Here is a 20,732-nt window from a genome sequence, read left to right on the forward strand (position 1 = left end):
ATGGGCTTTGCTGCTTCCCTATTCCCAATTACTCACAAGCCAGTTCAGATTTGGTTCAGTCCTGGAGTGAAGGTGGCGTGAGAGGGATCCTTACCTTTCTTTCCCTGGATTTGGAGAGTCTGGGTCACTCATTATTATATTACAGGATTTAGAGTTGGAAGAGCCCTTAGAGATCAGGGGGCCTAGAGACTTTAAGAGTCAGAAAGCTCAATCCCTTCACTTTTACAAATAAGGAAACTGAGGCACAGACAGATTAGGTGTCCATTCTTGACGGAATAAAAAGGATCCAAAGCCAAGGTCTCTCTGCCACACTAAAACGCCTGGGGCTCCCTCCACAGTCTTAAGTATAAAGTGGGTTGGGAGCCCAATCTAGGAGAGTAGGTGCTAAGGTCCAAGGTGAATTAGAATGGTTCCAAACCCATTTCCTCAAGCTGGGCTGGGCTGCAGCCAGTCACAAGACTGGGCTGGAGGAAGAGAAGCACCAGGGCGGATGGGATTTAGCAAAGACCATGGAATACAGATGTCAGAAGATATCTTGGCTGTTGTTTGCTGACCCACAGGAAATGGTGACCCACAAAAATAGCCAAATTCTGCCCTCCATGAGGGGGCCCAGAAAGAGTCAAGGCCAGAGCTGGAAGCAGAACACACAGGATGTGGGGAAAGAATTAAATTTTTAAAAAAAGGACCTAGGACTTTAAGGAGTTTATCTCCAAAAGTCATCTTTCTACAGGACTTGAATGTATTCATTCTAGTTTTTCGACGTCCAAATCACTGCTTTTCCCTGAGGAAAGCGTATCTCTTAAGAGACTGAATTCAAGGCTCCAGATTTCTTAGTCAGCGAGAGCAGCCGCCCACGGTGAGAAAGACGGCCTGGGTATATAAAACAGGGCAGGCCCGAGGCCCCAGATCCCCTTGCTCTGGGAACAGCCCCTGTCTTGTCCGATGGGGAGGGTTTGGCAGGCGGGACCTCTGCCTGCGTGCCCACACGGCCAGCTGTGGTGTATATGGCAGTGGAGAGAAAGGGGAGGGTGGGGAAAGGAGGAGGAAGCTCATGATAACATGAGAGCCAGGAGGATCTGCCCACGTATCCTGACCCAGTCTGGAGAACAATATTAACGCTGGGATGCGTGAAATCCAAACAAGCAGGCTGGGAGATGGAAAAGGGGGGCACGATTTGGCTTGACTGCTGGGGTCAAAGGGCGCAGGGAGAGCAGATGTGATGGTCTGGCTCACACACTGAACAATGTTGGGAGGCAATAAAGTGTATAGTGGAGGAATGGGGGTTTGGAGTCACTGAATCATGCTCACAGGAGCCCAACCTGTACAATGCCAAGAATCCCCTGTATGCCCCCTCCCAAAGAATGTTCAATCTTTGCTGAAGGCCATTGGTCAATGGTACTGACTCACCCCCCAAAAACAGCTCCTTTTGCTTTAGGAGTGCTCGGATTCAGAAGATCCTAAAATTAAATCTACTTTTTTGAGGCTCACAGGATCCAGGAGGCCAAGGATTACATCCCCTCTCTGCTATATTCTGCTTATATAACCCCCCGCACATTGTTTTCTTGTTTGGCCCTCAGTTAACTCCCTTTAAAATGAGGTGGTGAGACTCGGCGGCCTCCAAGGTCTCATGTGTGATTTTTCTCCTTAGTCTTTGCTGGGAGTCCTTGGGACAGTGGGAGAAAGGGCAGAGGGACAATCAGGAAAGAACGGACTCACCTTCTCTCCTGGTTGGCCCTTGAGTCCCTGAGGTCAGTTACACCAGCCACATGGAGAACGGGTGAAGGGGAGATGAAGGGAGACACACACGGGAGAGGAAGGAGAGAAAAGAGAGACAAATCGAGGAATCAATATCGATGGCCCACTGACCCCCGTGGCCTGCCCCGTCCCCAGCCATGACAAAGAAACAGGCAGCTGCTGGAGTGGGTTGGATTCCATGTTCAAAACAAGCACATGTGTGTATGGGGAGGGGAAAGCCGTCCTCCCCGGCCCGCCTGCCGCCGACTTAAGGTTGGGAAATCTGGGCTCAGCTCCGGCTTGGATGCTCCCTTGGGTCCTGTGTGACCCTGGGTAGAGAACTGTACCTTTCAGGCTCAGGTTTCTCATCTGTAATATGGGACAATAATGTTTGTATGACCTCCCTCCAGGGGTGGTTGTAAGGAAGGAAATGAGAGCCATAATGCTGCTAAAACTATTATCATTGTCAGAGGCAGCCGAGTACAGTGAACTGGCTTTTTACCAAGGAGATCTGAATTCAAATCTTACTTCTGAGATATACGGATGGTGTGATAGGCTATAAGACAATGAGCCGCTGACCTATATTAGAAGAGGCAGTTCCTCAGCTGAGAAGGAAATCTCCAGGTTAATGTGGGTCCCAGCTCCATCCCTAACTTGGGACTAACTCTGTTACAGGAGGAGAAACCAGTAGGTTGAGGAAGATCCAAGGGATACTTTGGCACTCAGTGAGAAATTCATTAAGAGTGTGTGTGTGTGTGTGTGTGTGTGTGTGTGTGTGTAGAAATCATATTTAGAGCAGAAAACTTGGCCAGAAAGGAAGTTTCCTGCCTGGGGTGAGGAGCTCTGGTGGGAAGACAGTCCTGTCATGGTCAAGTGTGCCAAGCGGGCACATGGGCATCCCACAAGGTCAATGCTTTGGCAGCCAGACAAGCCAGGGGTCCCCAGAAAAGCAGGCTGGAGGGTGGCGGGGGATAGGATGATGGATGACTGTTAGGATTACTAAGTGAGAACTGAGGTTGTCTGGACAGTTACAAGGTGAGAACTCAGGTTGACTTGATAGAGGGGGCAAGCTCATTGGCTGGGGTGGTTCTTCCCAGAAGCCCTTGCATTATCCCACGCCCATTCTCTGGGAGAATAAAAGAGAGGACTCTCAGAGAAAGAAGAAAGACTCTGCATTGCATCAGGCTTGACGGGGCTCTCTGCAGGAAGGGAAGTCACTTCTTTGGACAAGAGTTAACAGCAACTGCCTGGAGACAACGGTTCGTTACAGGAAGAAGAATCTGTCTGAGAGATTTGAGTAGACACAGCAGTTCTCTTCCTAGAGAGCGATCCAGCAGCTTCTGGAGACGACAGCACGTTACAATTGGCGCCCAACGTGGGGCAAGGACATTTGCTTATCCTGACAAGAAGAGCTAGACCAGACCTTCGCAATTTGGCGCCCGAACAGGGACAGACACGGTCCTGATTCCAGTGGAAAAGCTTCCAACTAGATCTCAGTCCCTCTCCCCCAGACAGTTAACCTATCTGGTTACATTCTATTTACCACTTTCTAAATCTCTTCTCATCATCTGACAATTACATTGGAATTGTTTGCACTGGACACAGCCCTGTTGGTTTAAAAGGCCTGTATTCTCCCCAAGTGTAATCCATTTTTGCAATCTGATTGCCTTTTGACTCACTTATCAGGTAATCCCTTTCTGCCATGTGATTGCTTTTCTTCTGGTTGATTAAATCAGAGTCCTGGCCTTCTAAAGGCTCTTTGGGTGTAACATCAGCTGCCATCATGCCCCAAGTCTTTTTTGCCTGGGGCCCTGGACCTGGGCCCCTCATCCCATTTCCCTGAATTAGTTTACACTCTGATGCCCAATGGAGTCCTCTGTTGCATTTCGGACATGGGGTTTTAGGTCTTCTCTCACCCTGTCTTCTCACTGTATCTCCATACCTACACTGAGCTTTTAGATGCCCAATTTTTCCACATTGAAAACATCGCCGAGTTTCTCTAGAAGGCCCTTGCCATGAGGGACCCTGTCTTTCCACATTCATCATTGTCCCGGTGTAAAAAGCATTTGTTCCCACTGTAGCACAGCGTCTTATGATCTCCTCTAAAGGAGCATCTTTGTCTAATCCCCATATAATTCTTTTGCAAATCTCATTGGCATTTTCCTTAGCCAGATGTCTGGTCATTATTTCTGTAGCTGAATTTTCTCCAATAGTTCTTTTGACAGCAGTTTGCAAACGTCCCACAAAATCTGCAAAAGGTTCATTGGGACCTTGCTGTATTTTAGTGAAAGCCTCTCCACGATCTTTCTGTCCAGGAAGGACACCCCAAGCTTTTATTGCAGCCTTAGCAATTTGCTCATATATTGTCATGGTATAATTAATCTGTTCCGAATTCTCTCCATACTGACCTTCACCAGCTAAGTGCTCAAAAGTGAATTGTGTGTTAACTCCTATTTCCAAATTGCATCTGACTTGAATTTTACATAATTCATGAAATTCCGCAAGCCATAATAAATTTTCTCCAGGTTCCAGACATGTCCTTGCTATGGATTTCCAATCATTCGGGGTTAGGACTTCATAAGACAAACCATCTAGTAACATTTTGACATAAGCTGATGTAGCCCCATAAAGGGTACAACCTTTTTTCAAATCCTTAATTTTATTCAAATCTAAAGGTGCATATCTTCTCCTTTTTTTACCTACAGAGTCAGTATTTTCAATCACAGGATATGCATGTATAAAATCACTTATATCCTGTCCTTCTCTCTTAGCTTTAACCAATGCTTTTTCTAATCTTGTCATAGGCTTAGGCTTCTTCACAGGCAATTCTGTTTGTGTTTCTGCCTCTTCCCCTCTTTCTTCCTCCATCTCTGAAGCAGATATGGGTGGGCTGATCAAAGACCCCTCAGTTGACAAAGCAACTAAAGAACAACCTTAATTCACTCTCCTCCTCTCCAGGAAAGGGTTAATTTCATCATACGATGCACCCCATGGTGATTATGGGAAAGCAGAGAGAGTGAGGAGTCCTGAGTGCCCCCCTGGCTCTGTTCCCTCCTGGTTCTGACCCTTCCGGGCTCCAGTGTCACCAGCATTCCCATCACTAGAAGGGCCATCCCTGGGCCAAGGCCGCCAGCATCCCAGGCAGGCAGCCCCACGAAGCATCTGTACATCAGGAAGCAGGACCCGGGAGAGGCTGAGAGCCCTCTTTAGGAGACACAGGAGGAGGCAAAGAACCTCCTGCCTGCTCTAACACTAGGTCCCCACAGTGGGAGGCGCAGTGGGTGGAAGGATTGGGCTCTACCTAATTCATCCAGGCTAAGGCCCAGAATTATCACAGCTCACATTTAAGCCAATCCTCAGCCCCTCTGATCCTCCCTCCCACCCTGGGGAGCAGGTACCATTAGGGTCGCTCCCATTTTACATCTGAGTACACTGAGGCTCAGATAGGATGAGTTTGTTTGTAGAGTTGGGAATTGGCTCCTTGGTCTTTCCGACTTCAAGTCAGCGCTCCCTGACAACCTGCTGAGCCTTGTCTCTGGGGATCCATATTCACATTCCAGGTCTTGTTTCCTTCTCTGCGAAAGGAGCACTCACTAGCTGGCTCCCCTGTGACCCTAGGACTTCCCACAGGAGCAGCAGCCAGTAGAATTTTCAGTGCAGAAGGAGAAGAAGGGACCTGTTCCTGCCCCCAGCGTTGAAGGGCCAGAGGGGAAATGCCTTCTCTGCTTTCCTTGGCAAAGGGGCTTGAGGAAAGAGAGGGAGGAAGTGGGATGGTTTGGCTGGTGTTTCCATCGGACAAATGAGGAAGCAGGACTGTTTGTGCATTAGGTGCATCTGCTGGCTGGTGGGATGGCTTTGGGCCCTTCTGGAAATAAAATGGAAGGGGAGGAGGAGAACATCTGCTCCTTTCTGCAGGCAGTGTCTCGGGCAGAGGTGGGCCAGCTGTGCTGCTATGTGACCACGAGAGTGACAATAATCATAATGATAGCGGATCGATTCCTAAAGCCTTGGGGTTCATAGAGCACTCGCCCAGAAGTGAAGGAAGAAAACCCTTGTGCTGTCATGAGCTGTGGGCTCTGGGCCAAGTTCCTTCCCTTTGGGCCTCAAGTTTCTCCTTTGTAGAATGAGGTCAGGCTCGATAGCCTCAAAGGTCCCCTTGCAGTCTGGTCCGTTTCACAAAGAAGGGGAATTGAGGCTTAGAGGAATCCACTAATCTAAGGTGACACAGGTAGCAAGCATCAGAGCCGTGTCCTCTGATCCAAATCCAAAGAGCTCTTCCCTACACTCCTTGCTCAACTAGGAATTAAGGTTAAGCCCTGTCCCTGGACATGGTGGACAGGGAAGGAGAAGTTTCCATTTTTTCCCCCAGTACATTTCAATGCATTTAGATATAGAGTTCTTGGGGTCGTTTGGGGCAAGGGGGGACACATCATAGAACTCATGGAACTCTGGGCTATTGGGGAATCCTAGAAACTCCTAAGAGGAAGCAGCAGCAGGGAAAGTAGTCCCACAGCAGCAGGGAGGCTCCTTGAGAAAAGGCGTCCCTTCAGTTTTATTTCACACTGAGGCAGAATGGCCCAGTGGGCAGTGAGCTAGCCTCCGATTTAGGAAGCCCTGAGTTCAGATCCTGCCTATGAGAGAGCAGGAAGAGGCGCTTTAGCTATTAATGCTCTCGTCTCCCCTAGAAGAGTGCCCTGGATGGCTGAATGAGTTTCTTTACCAGGAGATCCCTCTATCAATGAAATGATATGCCTGAAATTTCTCCAACCTTATTTAAAACTAAATTAAAGTATATTACATATGGTGAGGGCCTAAAGTTTTTTTTAAATTAAAAACATATTTTTTTCCTTTATAATAATCCCTTGGTACTTGGTACTCTGACCTCCACCTGATGATTACTGCACCCATCCCTGCTAGGCTGCTTATAATTATCTCCAGGGCTGTATCTGGTCGGGAAAACATGAGTGATGTGGCTGGGTCTGCTCTGGGGATGGTGTGGGTGGGGACAAGGGGCTGGGTATGGAGGGCTAGGGCAGGGAGCATCATAAATCAGAGGCCAGAGTTGGTAGCTGGCAGCGGGGTGGGCGCCTCGATGGAGAAGGAACGGGAGCCACAGTGGAGAGCTGGCAGGACAATAGGAAAGCATCCGTGATATCCATCCAGCTCCCACTTTCTGTCCACACACCACCTGTCCCTGGCAGGAGCTGAGGGCCTAGTCCGTGCCCCTTGGCCCTAATCTAGGGTGACACTTAGATAGGAGAGCACCTGGAGAAGGGTCAGGCAACAAGAAACAACTGAGCTATTGGAAACTCTCAGCTCAGATAGAAGAGAGGCAGAGTGAGCCCTTGGCTTGTCACCGGACTCGCACTGGGCTCCGCCACTTACAGCCTGTATGACTTGGAAACAAGCCACTTAGCATCTCAAAAGCTCAGTTTCTTTATCTGTCAAATGGGGGTGACTCTGGGGTCTGACATGACTGGCTGCTTGGAGTCCTTCTTGCTTTGCAGAATAGCTGGGTTCTTATACATTGGCTGTCAAATTTATATTTCTCTTCTGTGGGCATCGACCCGGGGCAAAGGGATGGGGCGGGTGGGCATTTATATATTTTTTGACTTCTGCTCTTCTTGCCCAGGGCTGATAACAGCTCCAGCAAGACCCATGGGAGCTCTGACAGTGGCCTTGAGTCAAAGAAGTGGGGGGAATTTTCCACATAAATCCAAAAAGAATTCTATTCATGTGAATCTTCAGGAATGCGTTCTGAATCTGTTCCTCAGTTTTGAGTGACATTATGGCAGATTCCTGCATGGTGGAGATTGCCATAAGATAGAAGGCGCCTCGGGTCCTAAAAAGAACCCGAAAGAGCCTTGCTCCGCCCTGCCAGTGGGATCGCTGACTCCATCTTTCCCTAGACACAAGAGGCTCTGGATTCACCCACTGCCACACTCAGATGGCCTGGATGGCAGCGCCAGGACCCAAGAAGCAAGCACGTGGCAACACAGGCAGAAAGATGCAGGTTTCAACTCACCACTCGTCCCGGGATCCCAAGGGCGCCTTTGTCTCCCTGAGGAGCGAGGCAAAAGATATCAGATGGGGGTATACGAGGGGGCTGGTCTCAGGCTTCGGGCAAGGGAATTAAGTCACACCAGCAGTGGTTGGGCATGAAAACACCATCATTTACAGGACCAGCCACATATGCCCTGCCTAGCTTTGGTCCCCAAGGGTATGTACACAAAACAACAGGCAGGTATGGTGTGACGGACCCCACCAGGAACTAGTGCTTTCCCTAACTCTGTATTTGGATTTAATTTGCATACATTTAAAAATCATACAGCAAGGTCCTGATTGGTGTGGCTAATGGATCCTTGGAATAGTAGCATGTGTAAATGCAAACTATTTGAAGTTATTCTTGTATGAAAGATGCTAATTGGTTCCAGCCCAATAGAAATAATCAGTGTGAATTCGATTAATACCATTTCATCAAGGGGTGCATTACTCACACTAATCAGAACCAACTGTTAAAGTATAAATAATATATTTATGATATATACTTATTTACATTGTATATGTTTATATAATACTTTACATTTACTTCATATTTTAATATTTCCTATATAATACTTTATATTTACTTTATATTTTTAATATCTCCTATATAATACTTTATATTTACTTTATATTTTTAATATCTCCTATATAATACTTTACATTTACTTTATATTTTTAATATCTCCTATATAATACTTCACATTTACTTTATATTTTTAATATCTCCTATATAATACTTCACATTTACTTTATATTTTTAATATCTCCTATATGATACCTTACATTTATTTTATCTATATTTTAATATCTCCTCCCAATAGAATATTAGCTCCTTGAGGGTGGGACTTATTTCTTTTTTTTTATAATTATATCTCCAGCATCTATCACAGAATGTAGAATATAGTAAGTGCTTAATAAATGCTTGCTGAAAGAATGAATGTTGAAAACTATTTTTGCATGTATTTTTAAAATAAGAAGCTAGTATTAATTTTTTTAAAAAATGCTTGCTGAATGAATTATGAAAAGAAATTAAAGAGCCAGGTGACCTGGACTCCTCTTTTGGTTCTCCTATTAATGAACTGTGTGAATTTTGGCCCATCATGCTCCCTTTTTGTGCCTCAGTTTTCTCTTTTGTTTAAAAAAAAAAATCAAGGAGGTTGGAATAACTGATACAAGGTCCCTTCCAATTACAGATGGTAACACCGATCACAAAAATAATCCACCCTGTCTCAATAGCATTCTCTCATTTGCAAAACTTTCCTATCAACAACCTTGTGAGATAAATAAGCCCCAACGGAGGGGCTTTTTGTCTGTGGATCTCTAGCACCCAGCACAAATCCTTGCACATGCGTAGGGACTTTGTTGAACTGAATTCACTTGAATTTCTATTTTGCAGAGAAGGCAACTAAGGTTCAGAGGCTTTGAGTGACTTGTCCAACATTCACAGAGCTGGGAAGTTCCTGGGGCCAGAGCTGGGAACCACCCAAGTCCTTCCCCCATTTTGCCAGCCATGCTCATAAAGGCCTTTATCTCACTGACCTAATAACTGTAGAGGGCATTGGTTAGGGAGGTCTGCTGTACCAATGTGACAGAAAACGAAGCCCACGAGAAAGCAGACACCCCAAGATAGACTCCCCTCGGCAAAGCTGGAGAACAGAAGCCAAGTCTTCTATTTCTGGCTGGTCTTGCCTCAGGGCCCCATGATTTGGGGAAGATGAGTGAAAGTCTCCCCATCTCTCCCCCACCATCTCCTACTCTTAGAAAAGACAGTAAAGTGAGAGCCAAGTCACAAGATTCAGCTGTTCTGGGAAAGCGACTTTGTTTGGTACCCAAGGGTTCCATCTTCCCACTCTGGAAATCTCCTTATGGAGGCTTTGCCGCTGCTCTCAGTACAAAATATTTTTTTGCTATCACATAAATGCAGACCTTGTAAATTCTGGGTGGAGAACTGAAATTCAGGGCTGGCCAGGAAGAACGGAAATCAATTGAATGGAGAAAACAAGATGGTATCTGACCGAGCATGTCTGCTGGAGGAATTGCTGGGTTCTATAGCCCAGCTGGAAAATTAGTGAGTCGTGGACAGTCCTGGGGCCTGATCTCAGAGTCTGCTCCCCTTGCAGAGGTTACACATGTCCTGAAAAGCAGAACGGGGAGGTCCGCTGGAATCACCACACGTGGATGACAAAATGGTGGCGGGGAGTAACCAACAACAAACTCGCCCACTGGGATTTTGTCTGTGCTTCTGGTGTCAAGATTCATCATTTGCTTTCAGTAAAAATATTCTACCTTCTTTAAAGCCGAGTGCCCATGAGGAAATGATTTGCCTAAAGGTGTTTGGAAAGCTCCATGGAGACAGGGATTATTTTGTTTTTGTCATTGGATCCCCAGCACCCAGCATGAAATCTGGTACGCAGCAGGCACTTAATAAGAGCTTGCTGACTTTATGCTAGCCATCAGCTAGATCAATCTTGCAGGTTTTACAAATGGGAAAACCAAGACCCAGAGAAGGAAAATGTCCAAGTCAAAGACACAGTGAATTAATAGTACAACTCGGGTCTAGAACCTGGAGAAAATGATAGTGCACCTACCAGAGTGCCCAACATATAGCGTCATTAATAAATGTTAGTTGAATTGACTGGAATTTTCATAACAGGGGATCCAAAATCAGTAGGAGAATTGTGGAAGAAGTGCTGGGTCAAATACTAGCCATTGCAATTATTACTCGTGTTGCTTGTGGGTCTCACTTCCTTCATCTACCAAATAAGGGCAATAGGCCAGATGATCTTAAGTATCTCTTCAAGATCTAAATCTATGATCAAATCATAGATCTGAAATCTATCTATGCTCTTTTTAAAAAAATTCACAAATGATAATCCCTCACAACAGAAGCATAACAGAGCCACAATCCATGAGTTTGCTAATTGTTCTTCCTTCCTGGACTTGCCCTACGATGTCTTTTTTTTTTTTTTTTTTTTTTTTTTGCCGTAAGTTGCATACAGTCAAGCATATGGCTTGTGAATGACATTTCATGATGTGTATATTGGTATATATATTATATATACACATGTGTGTGTTTTAAATTAATGTTATTCACAGTCTTAGTCATAAAACGCATGGGTTAGGATTAGGTACGGATTGGTGAGGAGGCTGGAAACTATGCATAGGAGCCTCTGCTTCATGAATTTTGCCCTAAATGCTTTTTAAAGGTGGACTTTGGAAGAAAAACAAAAGAAGCTGCCCCTGTGAGTTTTATGCATTTAGCCACTGCCCACCCTCCTCCTTGTCTTTCATGGAGTTGATCCATCAGCCTTCCCAGCTAGTTGTAACGCTTCTCTAGCGCCAAGGACGGTCCCAAATGCCTTTCATTATAAAGGTAACTTGTTCAGGGTTTTAAAATGTCAACAATTGTAATGATCATTAGCTGTTAAAAGACTATATCTTCTGTTACCTTTTGAAAGGTGAAGACTAGGGGTGACAGGAAATAACGTAATGCTTTGGAGAACTGGAATCCTTCTGACTCAGATTTGGAGAGTCTAAATCTAGAGGTGTGAGTAGGAATTTTATGCATATGGCAGGAAGAAAGGCTGGTGGAGGTGGGGTTTAGATCCAGGGACAGCATGTGGGCATTGAGGGAAGGAAACACCCCAGGAGGAGGCACCTCCATTAAGTGGGGCTATGGAGAGGAACTCACTCACCAAGAATGTCTCTCTTGGGAAGAGAGAAGAGTGATGTGGGACCAGAGCAGGATCAGCGCCTTCTAAATATCGGCCCTGAGCATTCCACTCTAGATAGAGCTCTATCTGAATCTAATAACTGCTTTAGAATTAGGGAAGATGCTTGTCAGCTATCTGATCTCTGAATGGATTGTGGAATGGTAGAGTGTGGGGTCTATAATTTTGGATTCTAAAGGTTATGGAATCGGAAGCTTTGGGTTCAAATCCTGACTCCGACATTTATTCTTTAGGCAAGTCACAACCTCCTTGAACCTTAGTTTTCCCAAGATGATTGGACTATCTGGCATCCGAGTTCTCCTCCAGCTTCTATGATCCATCTCCTTGATTTCCCAAACTCATCTCCATGCTTACTCTCATCCTCTGGGACTTCTAAGAAATCGAGCAATGGCTTTCTAAGATACTTGCCCAACCTTCCATAACAACCCATTGCCTGACAAATTAAGAGCCATATACTGAGTAAGCAGCCTCTTTCTTTAGCTAGTCACTCATTTCCAACTGCCCCTTGGACATTTGTGTTGAACGTCTCAAACTCAGCATATCTTAAACAAAGTTCATCAACTTTCTCTCCCCTTTTAGCCTCCTTATTATAGTCTAGAGCACTGGGCTACTCCCAGTTCATCCAACTGTGCCATCCCAGCTCTTTACTCTTCTCACTTATCCAATCCCTTGTCAAATCTTGGCTCTACCTTTTGGCTACCCAGATAAATCCTTTGGCCATCACGACCTACGGATCAAAGTAAAATGCAAATTGGTCTCGACTCTATATAGTGGGAGCCCTCTTGTATTCTGTATCTAAGGGGGCAAAATGGTAGGAAAGGAGGCAGTGGGTGCAGAGAGTCAATCACATGGCTTCTAGGCTATCTAAAATACTAACTTAGATGTTGATTTAGTGTTCAGATCTTTGATTAAGTTGCTAATTAAAGGTTCAGATCTGTACTTGGGGAAAACCAATATTCTAACCCAAATATCCTAAAGGGCAGGGGGAAGTACGACCTCCTCTTGAATTCTGGGTCCAGCTCAAAGTTCATTAGATTTAACTCAAGTCAACGCATATTTATTAAGTATCTATTAAGTGCTAGAAAATGTCACAAGCCTTGCCCTCAAGGAGCTGCATTCTTTTGGGTAGAACCAACAGATATAATATACATTAATTATGCATATGATAGAAATTACATATAAAATATCCTATTTCTATATTATATAATATATATTATACTTGATCTATATTTATCCTATTAGTATGTATAATTATATTTAATATATTAGTATGTATAATTATATTATTATATTTAATATATTAGTATGTATAATTATAAATGAATTACTTAGAAAACAAATACAAAATCATCACTAGTGGGGGTGGGGAAAGTCCTATTGTTGGAGCGGGGGGCGGGTATTTTTGTGAAGGAAGTAACACTAAAGGAAGTTAGGGGTTCTAAATAAATAGCCTCTAAATAAATCCTGACCATCCTCAGACCACCAGATATATCTCTATGCAATGTATTGGTCAATGACCAAAATTATGGCTTGTAGTAATTGAAACCATCTTTGTTGTTTATACTCTTCTGTTTGTATGAAATGTAAGTAGATGTTACCAAGGGATGTGGATTAAAGACTATGGTCATGGGCAAAGCTGCATTTGCTGAGACCAGGTTAAGAGTAACTTTGGAGAAATCATTTAAGTTTTCTAAGCCTCAGTTTCCTTATCTGTAAAATAAAAGAGTTGGGCTATGTCCTTCAGGGTCAATAGCAGGAGCCCGAAGGTCAAAGATGCTCTCTCTCCAGGGCCTAGCTTTAGATTGCAGGTCTCAGACAGGGGATTTCATCAACGAGAGGGGAATACAAAAAGGACCTTCTTATTTGGACACAGAAGCACTGATAGTGGATAATAAAGGATCCAAAGAATAAGCCAAACAACCAAATAAAGGCATGGAGTATGTGCAGAGTAGGGAGAGTTTACAGGTGCGATCTAATGGTCTGAGTAACCAGGGAGAAAGAGCCACGGGAGGAAGATGAAGGAAAAGGAAGAAGTCAAGAAAAAGAAATGAAAACTATTTACCGGAAGTCCAGGTCTTCCTGCAGGACCCTAGATCAAAAGGGCAAAAAAAAAACAATAAAAAAGAGAAAAAGAACTCATTAAACTTCATGCCAGGGAACTGGAACACACAATCCTGTATCTCCTAAGGATGGAGGCCCGACAAATCATTTATCATCTCTGACCTTTGGTTTCCTTGTTTGTGAAATGGAGAGAATATATCTACCTCTTAGAGTGGGGTTTAGTGGGGTTAAGTGAGAAGCCCCAGGAGGGCTGTGCTGATGCCATTGGCTGTTACGAAACCATGGCACAGTCACAGTCTTGCCCTTGCTGCTCCCCCACATTTGCCATCCTGGAAAATGAATTTGAGGGGTGAAAATCCTCCCCCCTCCCTTCCCTTCCCTCAGACCTGCTCCTGAGCAGATGATGCTGATATGGTAACCTGGGACATGGATCTTGAACAGGAAGGGGCCATAGAGGATTTGGGTTCAATGTCTTCATTTTACAAAGGACAAAACTTAGACCAAAGTGGGAAGTAACAGGTCACATGGTCAGTGACAGCTTCACATTTCGAACCTGGATCTCTTAGGACTCCAACTTCAGCGCTCTTGGGAGCCCCAGTTACAAGTCCCCTCAACCTACATTCCTTTCCTTTTCATTCTTAATCCCCCGGACCTTTTCATTATGTATCAGTCCAGCACACAGCCCTCACCTCCTGGGAGGAAACAGATGACACTTCTAAAGAGTGACAGCGGGGAAGGGCTTTTGTGGGGCAGACAATGGGGAGCCAAGACTTGGCTTCTATGTCTATCCTCTCTGTGGGTCAGGCATCTGCTGTCCTTCAAGGCTAAAGAGTAAGCTCTGGAACTTGGGACTGATCTCACAGAGCCTTGGAGCTAAGGTCACTCAGCCTTCACAGGAGGACTACTCAAGGTCTCTTGAAAGAGACCTCAAAGGGTAGGCAGTAGGAAAAGTACTAAAGGTTTGAATTTGAATCTGTGTAATCTTTGGCAGGTCCTTTTACCTCTGAGTTTTGTTTATCTTTTTGTAAAACCAGATCATCTCTAAGATCTCTTTCAGCTTTAAATCCAATAATCCTAGCTCATTCTCCCTTCCTATGCAGGAATCCTATTCATTCTGCTCTTGGGCACAGCTCCCAGCAATCTCTGTGTGAGCTTTCCAATAAATGTGAGCCCTTCCTGACCTTGTACAATCTATCCCACTGTGGCAGCATGCTGAGTTTCTTCAGAAAGCCTCGGGATCTAACAAGTCACGGAAACCAAAGGCAACAAATTTCCAGGAAGGTGAGATATGGGTGAGAGACAGTCCAATATTTGGTTATGTCAGGAGTAAAAAGAGGATGGGGAGGGGGCCTCCAAAGAGGCTTGTTTTCAGCAGGTGGTCCTTCAAGGCTTCCTTACTGCCAAGTTTATTTTGGAAGCCTGATGATAGGAATTTTATCTGACATCCAAAGCATGCCATTATAAATCACCCCTTTTCATTTCAAGGGATGAAATGACTCTCCAATTCCAATGTGATTTATCCATCAAGGGACAGAACAGATTTCTCAGTATGGGATCAATTTACCACTCACAGTAACAGATGGAATATTAAATAAGGACCTTATTAAAATCATGAAAGGCTTTCTCCCAGGTATGTATTTAGAGGCAAAACAAATATTGAAATGCCTTCTCTTGAGCACTAGAGACCTCTGGCTCTAGTTGGTTTCAATAACCTCAGGGGTGGACCAATTTCAAAGAATGTCATTCTTCCCATCTCAGTAAAAATCTGATGCACCCACCATGTGTTTGGGCTTTTAAGTTACTTTACACAGGCCCCCAAATGGTCTTTGTTGGAGCCTTTTGTTGGATTTTCAAAACACCGTCCCTCAAGGAAAGATCGCTACTGTATTGCCGGGTATCACTTTACTCCTTTGAGAGACTCTTCTTCACCTCTGATGTTCTTTCTTTTGGCAAGACTATCCCCCCCCTCCACAGGGAACTCGGCAGAAAGGTCTGAGAATGAAGAGAGGCATTCTGGCTCTAATGTATTCCTTCTTCTGCAGCTTAACTTGCCGACATCACTTTCTCAATCCCTTTCCCTCCCCATCTCTTTTCGAAATATGGACCAAGCCAATTGGCCCCAAAAGAAGCTGCCCACATAAATTCTCTTGGAAAACAACACTTGCCCAATGTGATTCACATTTTCACTAAGTGAGTGGGCAGGGATGTGTTCCACGGAACCGCACATTGAGAAGAGATGTCTCCTTTCTTGTCGATAATTACGCCCTTCTTCTACAATTGCCTCCTTTGAGGACAAAGAGAGTGTCTTATTACCGAGACAAGCTAGTCTTTTGGATTTCAGTTCAGAGCCTGCTTTGTCAAGAAGGAGAGAGATTTCTTGGGCTTTGATGTTTCTGAGCCTGGTTTTTAAAAAATGGTGGTCTTTTTTTCCATCACTCAGGCACAGGCTTTTAGAGAAAGACTAGAGAAAAATCATCTGAAAATGGGAGATTCTGAATGTCAGAGGGGAGGTTAGTTGGACAGACTATTTCACTTCTCTTTCTCCCCCACCCCAAGACCCTTTACCGTCAGAGAGAACAGCACATGCGAGTTTGGGGCATTTCAGCCGTGACCTCAGTACTTACAGGGGGTCCTGAAAGAAAAGGAGAAAAAGCTTCGGTCAGTGGATCTGCTCAAGAGATCGTAAAAAATACTCAGTGAGTTTTAGAAACCACACCTGCCTTTTACATTTAGGCAAGATGGCTGGATTCAGCATCAGAAAACCTGGGTTTAAATTTTGAGACTGACATTAAGTAACTATCCGACTATGAACAAGTCACTTCATCTCTTTTACATTAAATCCTCTCTTCTTTTTCCAAACCTCTTACACCATGCCCTTGTTCCTTCCAGAGACCATTTTCTGTAAACTTCCTCTTTTCTCCTCCATCAGTTAGTCAATGAGCATTTATCAAGTCCAGGCACTGTATTTAAGCACTGAAGCTACAAAGAAATGTAAAAGCCATTCCTAACCCTCAATGAGCTCATGTCTAATGAGGGAGACAACATCCAAGAACAATGTGTGAGCAAGTTATATACAGGCCATTCTTCTGCATGCATTCTCAATCCCATTCTTTCTCCTTTACAATAGGACTTCTTAAGTTTTTTTTTTTTTCCCTTTCATGACCCTGAGAAATTTTTACATGATCCTGGGTATATTAAGTAGATATATAAATCAAACATATACTGATAATAAATCATAGTTTAGTGACCCTCGATTCAGTTATGAGACCCCATATAGGGTCACAAATTAGTTCAGGAAACTAGACTTTAAAAGATATTTCTACACATCTCTCAGAATGGCTAAGATGACAGGAAAAGATAATGATAAATGTTGGAAGGGATATAGGAAAACTAGGACACTGATACATTGTTGGTGGAGTTGTAAAATAGTCCAAGCAGTCTGGAGAGCAATAAGGATCTATGTCCAAAGGGCTATCAAATTGTGCATATCCTTTAATCCAGCAGTCTCTACTGGGTCTGTATTCTAAAGAGATCATTAAAAAGGAAAAAGGACCTACACGTGCAAAAATGTTTGTAGCAGCCCTTTTTGTGGTGGCAAGGACCTGGGGACTGAGTGGATGCCCATCAGTGGGAGAATGGCTGAGTAAGTTATGGTATATGAATGCTATGGAATATTATTGCTCTATAAAAATGATCAGCAGGATGACTTCTGAAAGGCCTAGAAAGACTTGCATGAGCTGAAGTGAGTAGAACCAAGAGAACACTGTACACTATGTAATTTATTATGTAATAATAAGATTATGTAATAATCAATTCTGATGGATGTGGCTCTTTTCAACAATGAGGTGATTCAGGCCAATTCCAATAGAGATGGAGAGAACCATCTGCATCCAGAGAGAGACCTATAGGGACTGAATATGGATTACAACACAGTATTTTCACTTTTTTGTTGTTGTTTGTTTTTTCTTTCTTATGTTTTTCCTTTTTGATTGATCCCCAATCCAATTTTGATTGAAATATGCATAGAAGAATTGCACAAACATATACTGGCTCATTCACTGTCTGGGAGAGGGGTTGGAAGGAAGGAAGGGAGAAAAACAATTTGGAATACAAGGTTTTGCAAGAGTGAATGTTGAAAACTATCTATGCATGTGTTTTTATAAATAAATTTATAAATGAAAACTTTTTTTAATGAAAAAAATCTCTCCAGATCATCCCAAATATTCCACCCTAGTCACTTTAATCCCACACGCCCATTGGCTGCATCAAACTGAATATCCTATAAACATTTCAATGTCAACATGTCTAAAGCAGAAATCATTATCTTTCTTTCGTCCTAACCACTCCTCTCCAGTGAACTTCCCTATCTCTGTCAGGGGACCACTGATCTTCCATCACCCAGTTTCACAAATTCTCCTTCCTCATATCTAATCACTTACTAAACCCTGGAATTTCAATCTAACAACACTTTCCTAATTTATTCTCTTTTCTTTACTCACATGGCTACCATTATAGTTCATGGCCCCATTAGCCAAAACTATTTCAGTAACCTTGTAATGGTCTCTCTGCCTCAATCCTCTCCCCTCCCTGGTCCATCCTCCATTTTGTTGCCAAAGAGATTTCCCCGAATTATGCTGTGACCTTATCACTTACTTACTCAATACTGGTTCTAAATACTTATATCTCTGTTTAGTTTTTCAAGTTCAAAATAAGGGGACCACAACTTGCCTTTCTTCCCCCCCTCCTTAATAGTATTTTATTTTTCCAATTACATTACAATAAAGATAGCTTTCAATATTCATTTTTGTAAGATTTTGAATTCTAATTTTTTCTCCCTCCCTTCCTCCCTATCCCTCTCCAAGACAGCAAGCAATCTGAAATAGGTTATACATGTACAACCATTTTAAACATTTCTATATTAGTCATATCATGAAAGAAAAATCAAAACAAAAAAGAAAACCATGGGAAAGAAAAAGCAAAGCAAAAAAATGAAAATAGTATATTTCAATCCTTATTTGGTCTCTATAGTTCTTCCTCTGGATGTGGATGGCATTTTCCATCCCAAATCTATTGCAATTATCTTGGATCACTATATGGTTGAGAAGAGCTAAATCTGTCACAGTTGATCATCACATAATCTTGTTACTGTGTATAATGTTCTCTATACAAAGTTCTGCTCACTTCATTCAGCTTCGGTTCATGTAAGTTTTTCCAGGCTCTTCTGAAATCACTCCGCTCATCATTCATTATAGAACAATAATATTCCATTACATTCATATACCATAGCTTATTCAGCCATTCTCCAATTGATTGGCATCCAAATCCCAGCCACCAGAAAAAGAGCTGCTACTAGCTTGCCTTTCCAACCTTCTTTCACATCTCCTCATCACAGCCCTCTTGCTGGTACTTACATAGCACATATCATCTTCCATTTCTCCAAAGTGGGAATGCATTTCCTTCTCAGCTCTACCTCTTAGAAACCCTTGTTTCCTTCAAAATTCTGCTTTGGCAACACCTTTTCCCATCCCCTTCCTCCTTGTCCTACCCCTCAAGCTACTAGTGATCCTGACCATTTTACCTCGTATTTAATATGAGGTAAAATATTATTATATTCTCTCTCTATATTATATTCTACAATATAGAAATATTGTCCATGTAGTCTTTCCCAATAGAATATAAGCTTCTGAGAGCCAAGGACAGTTTCACTTCTTTCTGCATCCCCAAAACTCAATGCAGTGACATTTAATAAGTGCTTAATAAATGCCTGTTGACTGATGTTTGATTGAGGTCTTTGAGTATTAGGGTCCCCATCTGTCACCTGGAGATTATAATATTTATTTTGCATGCATCAAGTATGATTATTATAAATATTGTTAAGAAATTTTCCAAGTAGTTATAGGTTGAGGAAACTCTAAATAGTCTACACTGTCATTAATGGGCAGCTAGTGGGATTGAGATGTCTAGCTGGGCAGTAGGCAACGCTGACCTGGATTTCAGGAAGTCGTCACTTGCAAAAAGAAGATGATCAAACTTGAGGAAGTCATTAAGAAAAAGAGAAGGGTTGACTTTAGGTTGACTTTTGGGTGTACCAAAGTCGAAGGTATGATATGAGTAATGATCCAGCAAAGGGGACTGAAGAAGAGCAGGGAGAGAGAGAGAGGCAGCAGGAAGGCAAAGAATGAGAGAGTGTCCAGAAGGAGGAGGAGACTTGTGTCCAGTGCTGCAGAGAAGTCAGAGAGGATTGAGAATGCCTGTGGAGAGTAGCTTTATCATTTGCAACCCGGGCAAATCATTTCCCTTCTTTCTGGTCTCAGTGTCTTCATTTATAAAATTGGCAGGGGATAGTGGTAGGGATGTATTATATTATATGATCTCAAAGGTCACTTCAAGCTCTAATATTTTGGCTTTTCTTCCTTCCTTCTTTCCTCCCTTCCTTCTCTTCTCCTTTCCTTTATGTCTTTTTCTCCCTTCCCTTTCCTTCCCTTTTATTCCCCTCCTTCTTTCCTTCCTTTCTTCCTTCCTTCTTTCCTTCCTTCCCTTCTCTTCTCCTTTCCTTTCTAACTTTTCTTCCCTTCCCTTCCCTTTCTTTCTCTTCCCTTCCTTCCTCCCTCCCTTCCTCTTTTCCTCCCTCCCTTCCTCCCTCCCTCCCTTCCTTCCTTCCTCCCTTCCTCCCTGCCTCTTTCCCTTCTTCCCTTCCTTCCTCCCTCCCTCCTTCTCTTCCTTCTTTCCTTCTTCCTTCCTTCCTTTTTTCTTTCCTTCCTTTCTCCCTCCCTTCCTCCCTTATTTCCTTCCTTCCTTCCTTCATCCTTCTCTCCTTTCCTTATTTCCTTCCTCCTTTCTTCCTTTCCCTCCCCCCTCCTTTCTTCTCTTCTTCTCTTTTCTTTTCTTTCCTTTTCCTTTCCCCTTTCTTTCTTCCTTCCCTTATCTTCCCTTTCCTTCTCTTCCCCTTTCTTTTTTTATGTCACTGTTATTACCCAATGCTTCCCTATACACCCCAACCACTGATTTCTACCTTCTCATAAATAAGTAGATCTGAGCAAAAGAAAATCAGTGTCTTTGAGTGTCTGGAAACATATGTCAAATTTTCTACCCATAATCTTCCACTTCTGTGACAAGAGGCAGTGCACATACTTGCCGCCTGACCTCTGAAGTCATAATTAC

At 43.5% G+C, this 20,732-nt stretch overlaps 1 protein-coding gene across 1 annotated transcript in view; it reads right to left on the minus strand.

The window, feature by feature from the left end:
• COL13A1 (collagen type XIII alpha 1 chain) overlaps window positions 1-16,200 on the minus strand; it is a 120,690-nt gene extending 104,490 nt beyond the window's left edge. The window contains exons 1-4 of the mRNA XM_074296546.1: window positions 16,196-16,200; window positions 13,573-13,599; window positions 7,760-7,795; window positions 1,717-1,743 (exon numbers count right to left, since the gene is read on the minus strand). The gene's annotated coding sequence lies outside the window, so the exon portion shown is untranslated. The remainder of the gene's footprint in view (window positions 1-1,716; window positions 1,744-7,759; window positions 7,796-13,572; window positions 13,600-16,195) is intronic.
• Between the last annotated feature and the right edge of the window lie 4,532 nt (window positions 16,201-20,732).

Source organism: Sminthopsis crassicaudata, chromosome 2 (assembly GCF_048593235.1).
Source record: "Sminthopsis crassicaudata isolate SCR6 chromosome 2, ASM4859323v1, whole genome shotgun sequence".
In the NCBI taxonomy this organism is placed as follows: Eukaryota; Metazoa; Chordata; class Mammalia; order Dasyuromorphia; family Dasyuridae; genus Sminthopsis; species Sminthopsis crassicaudata.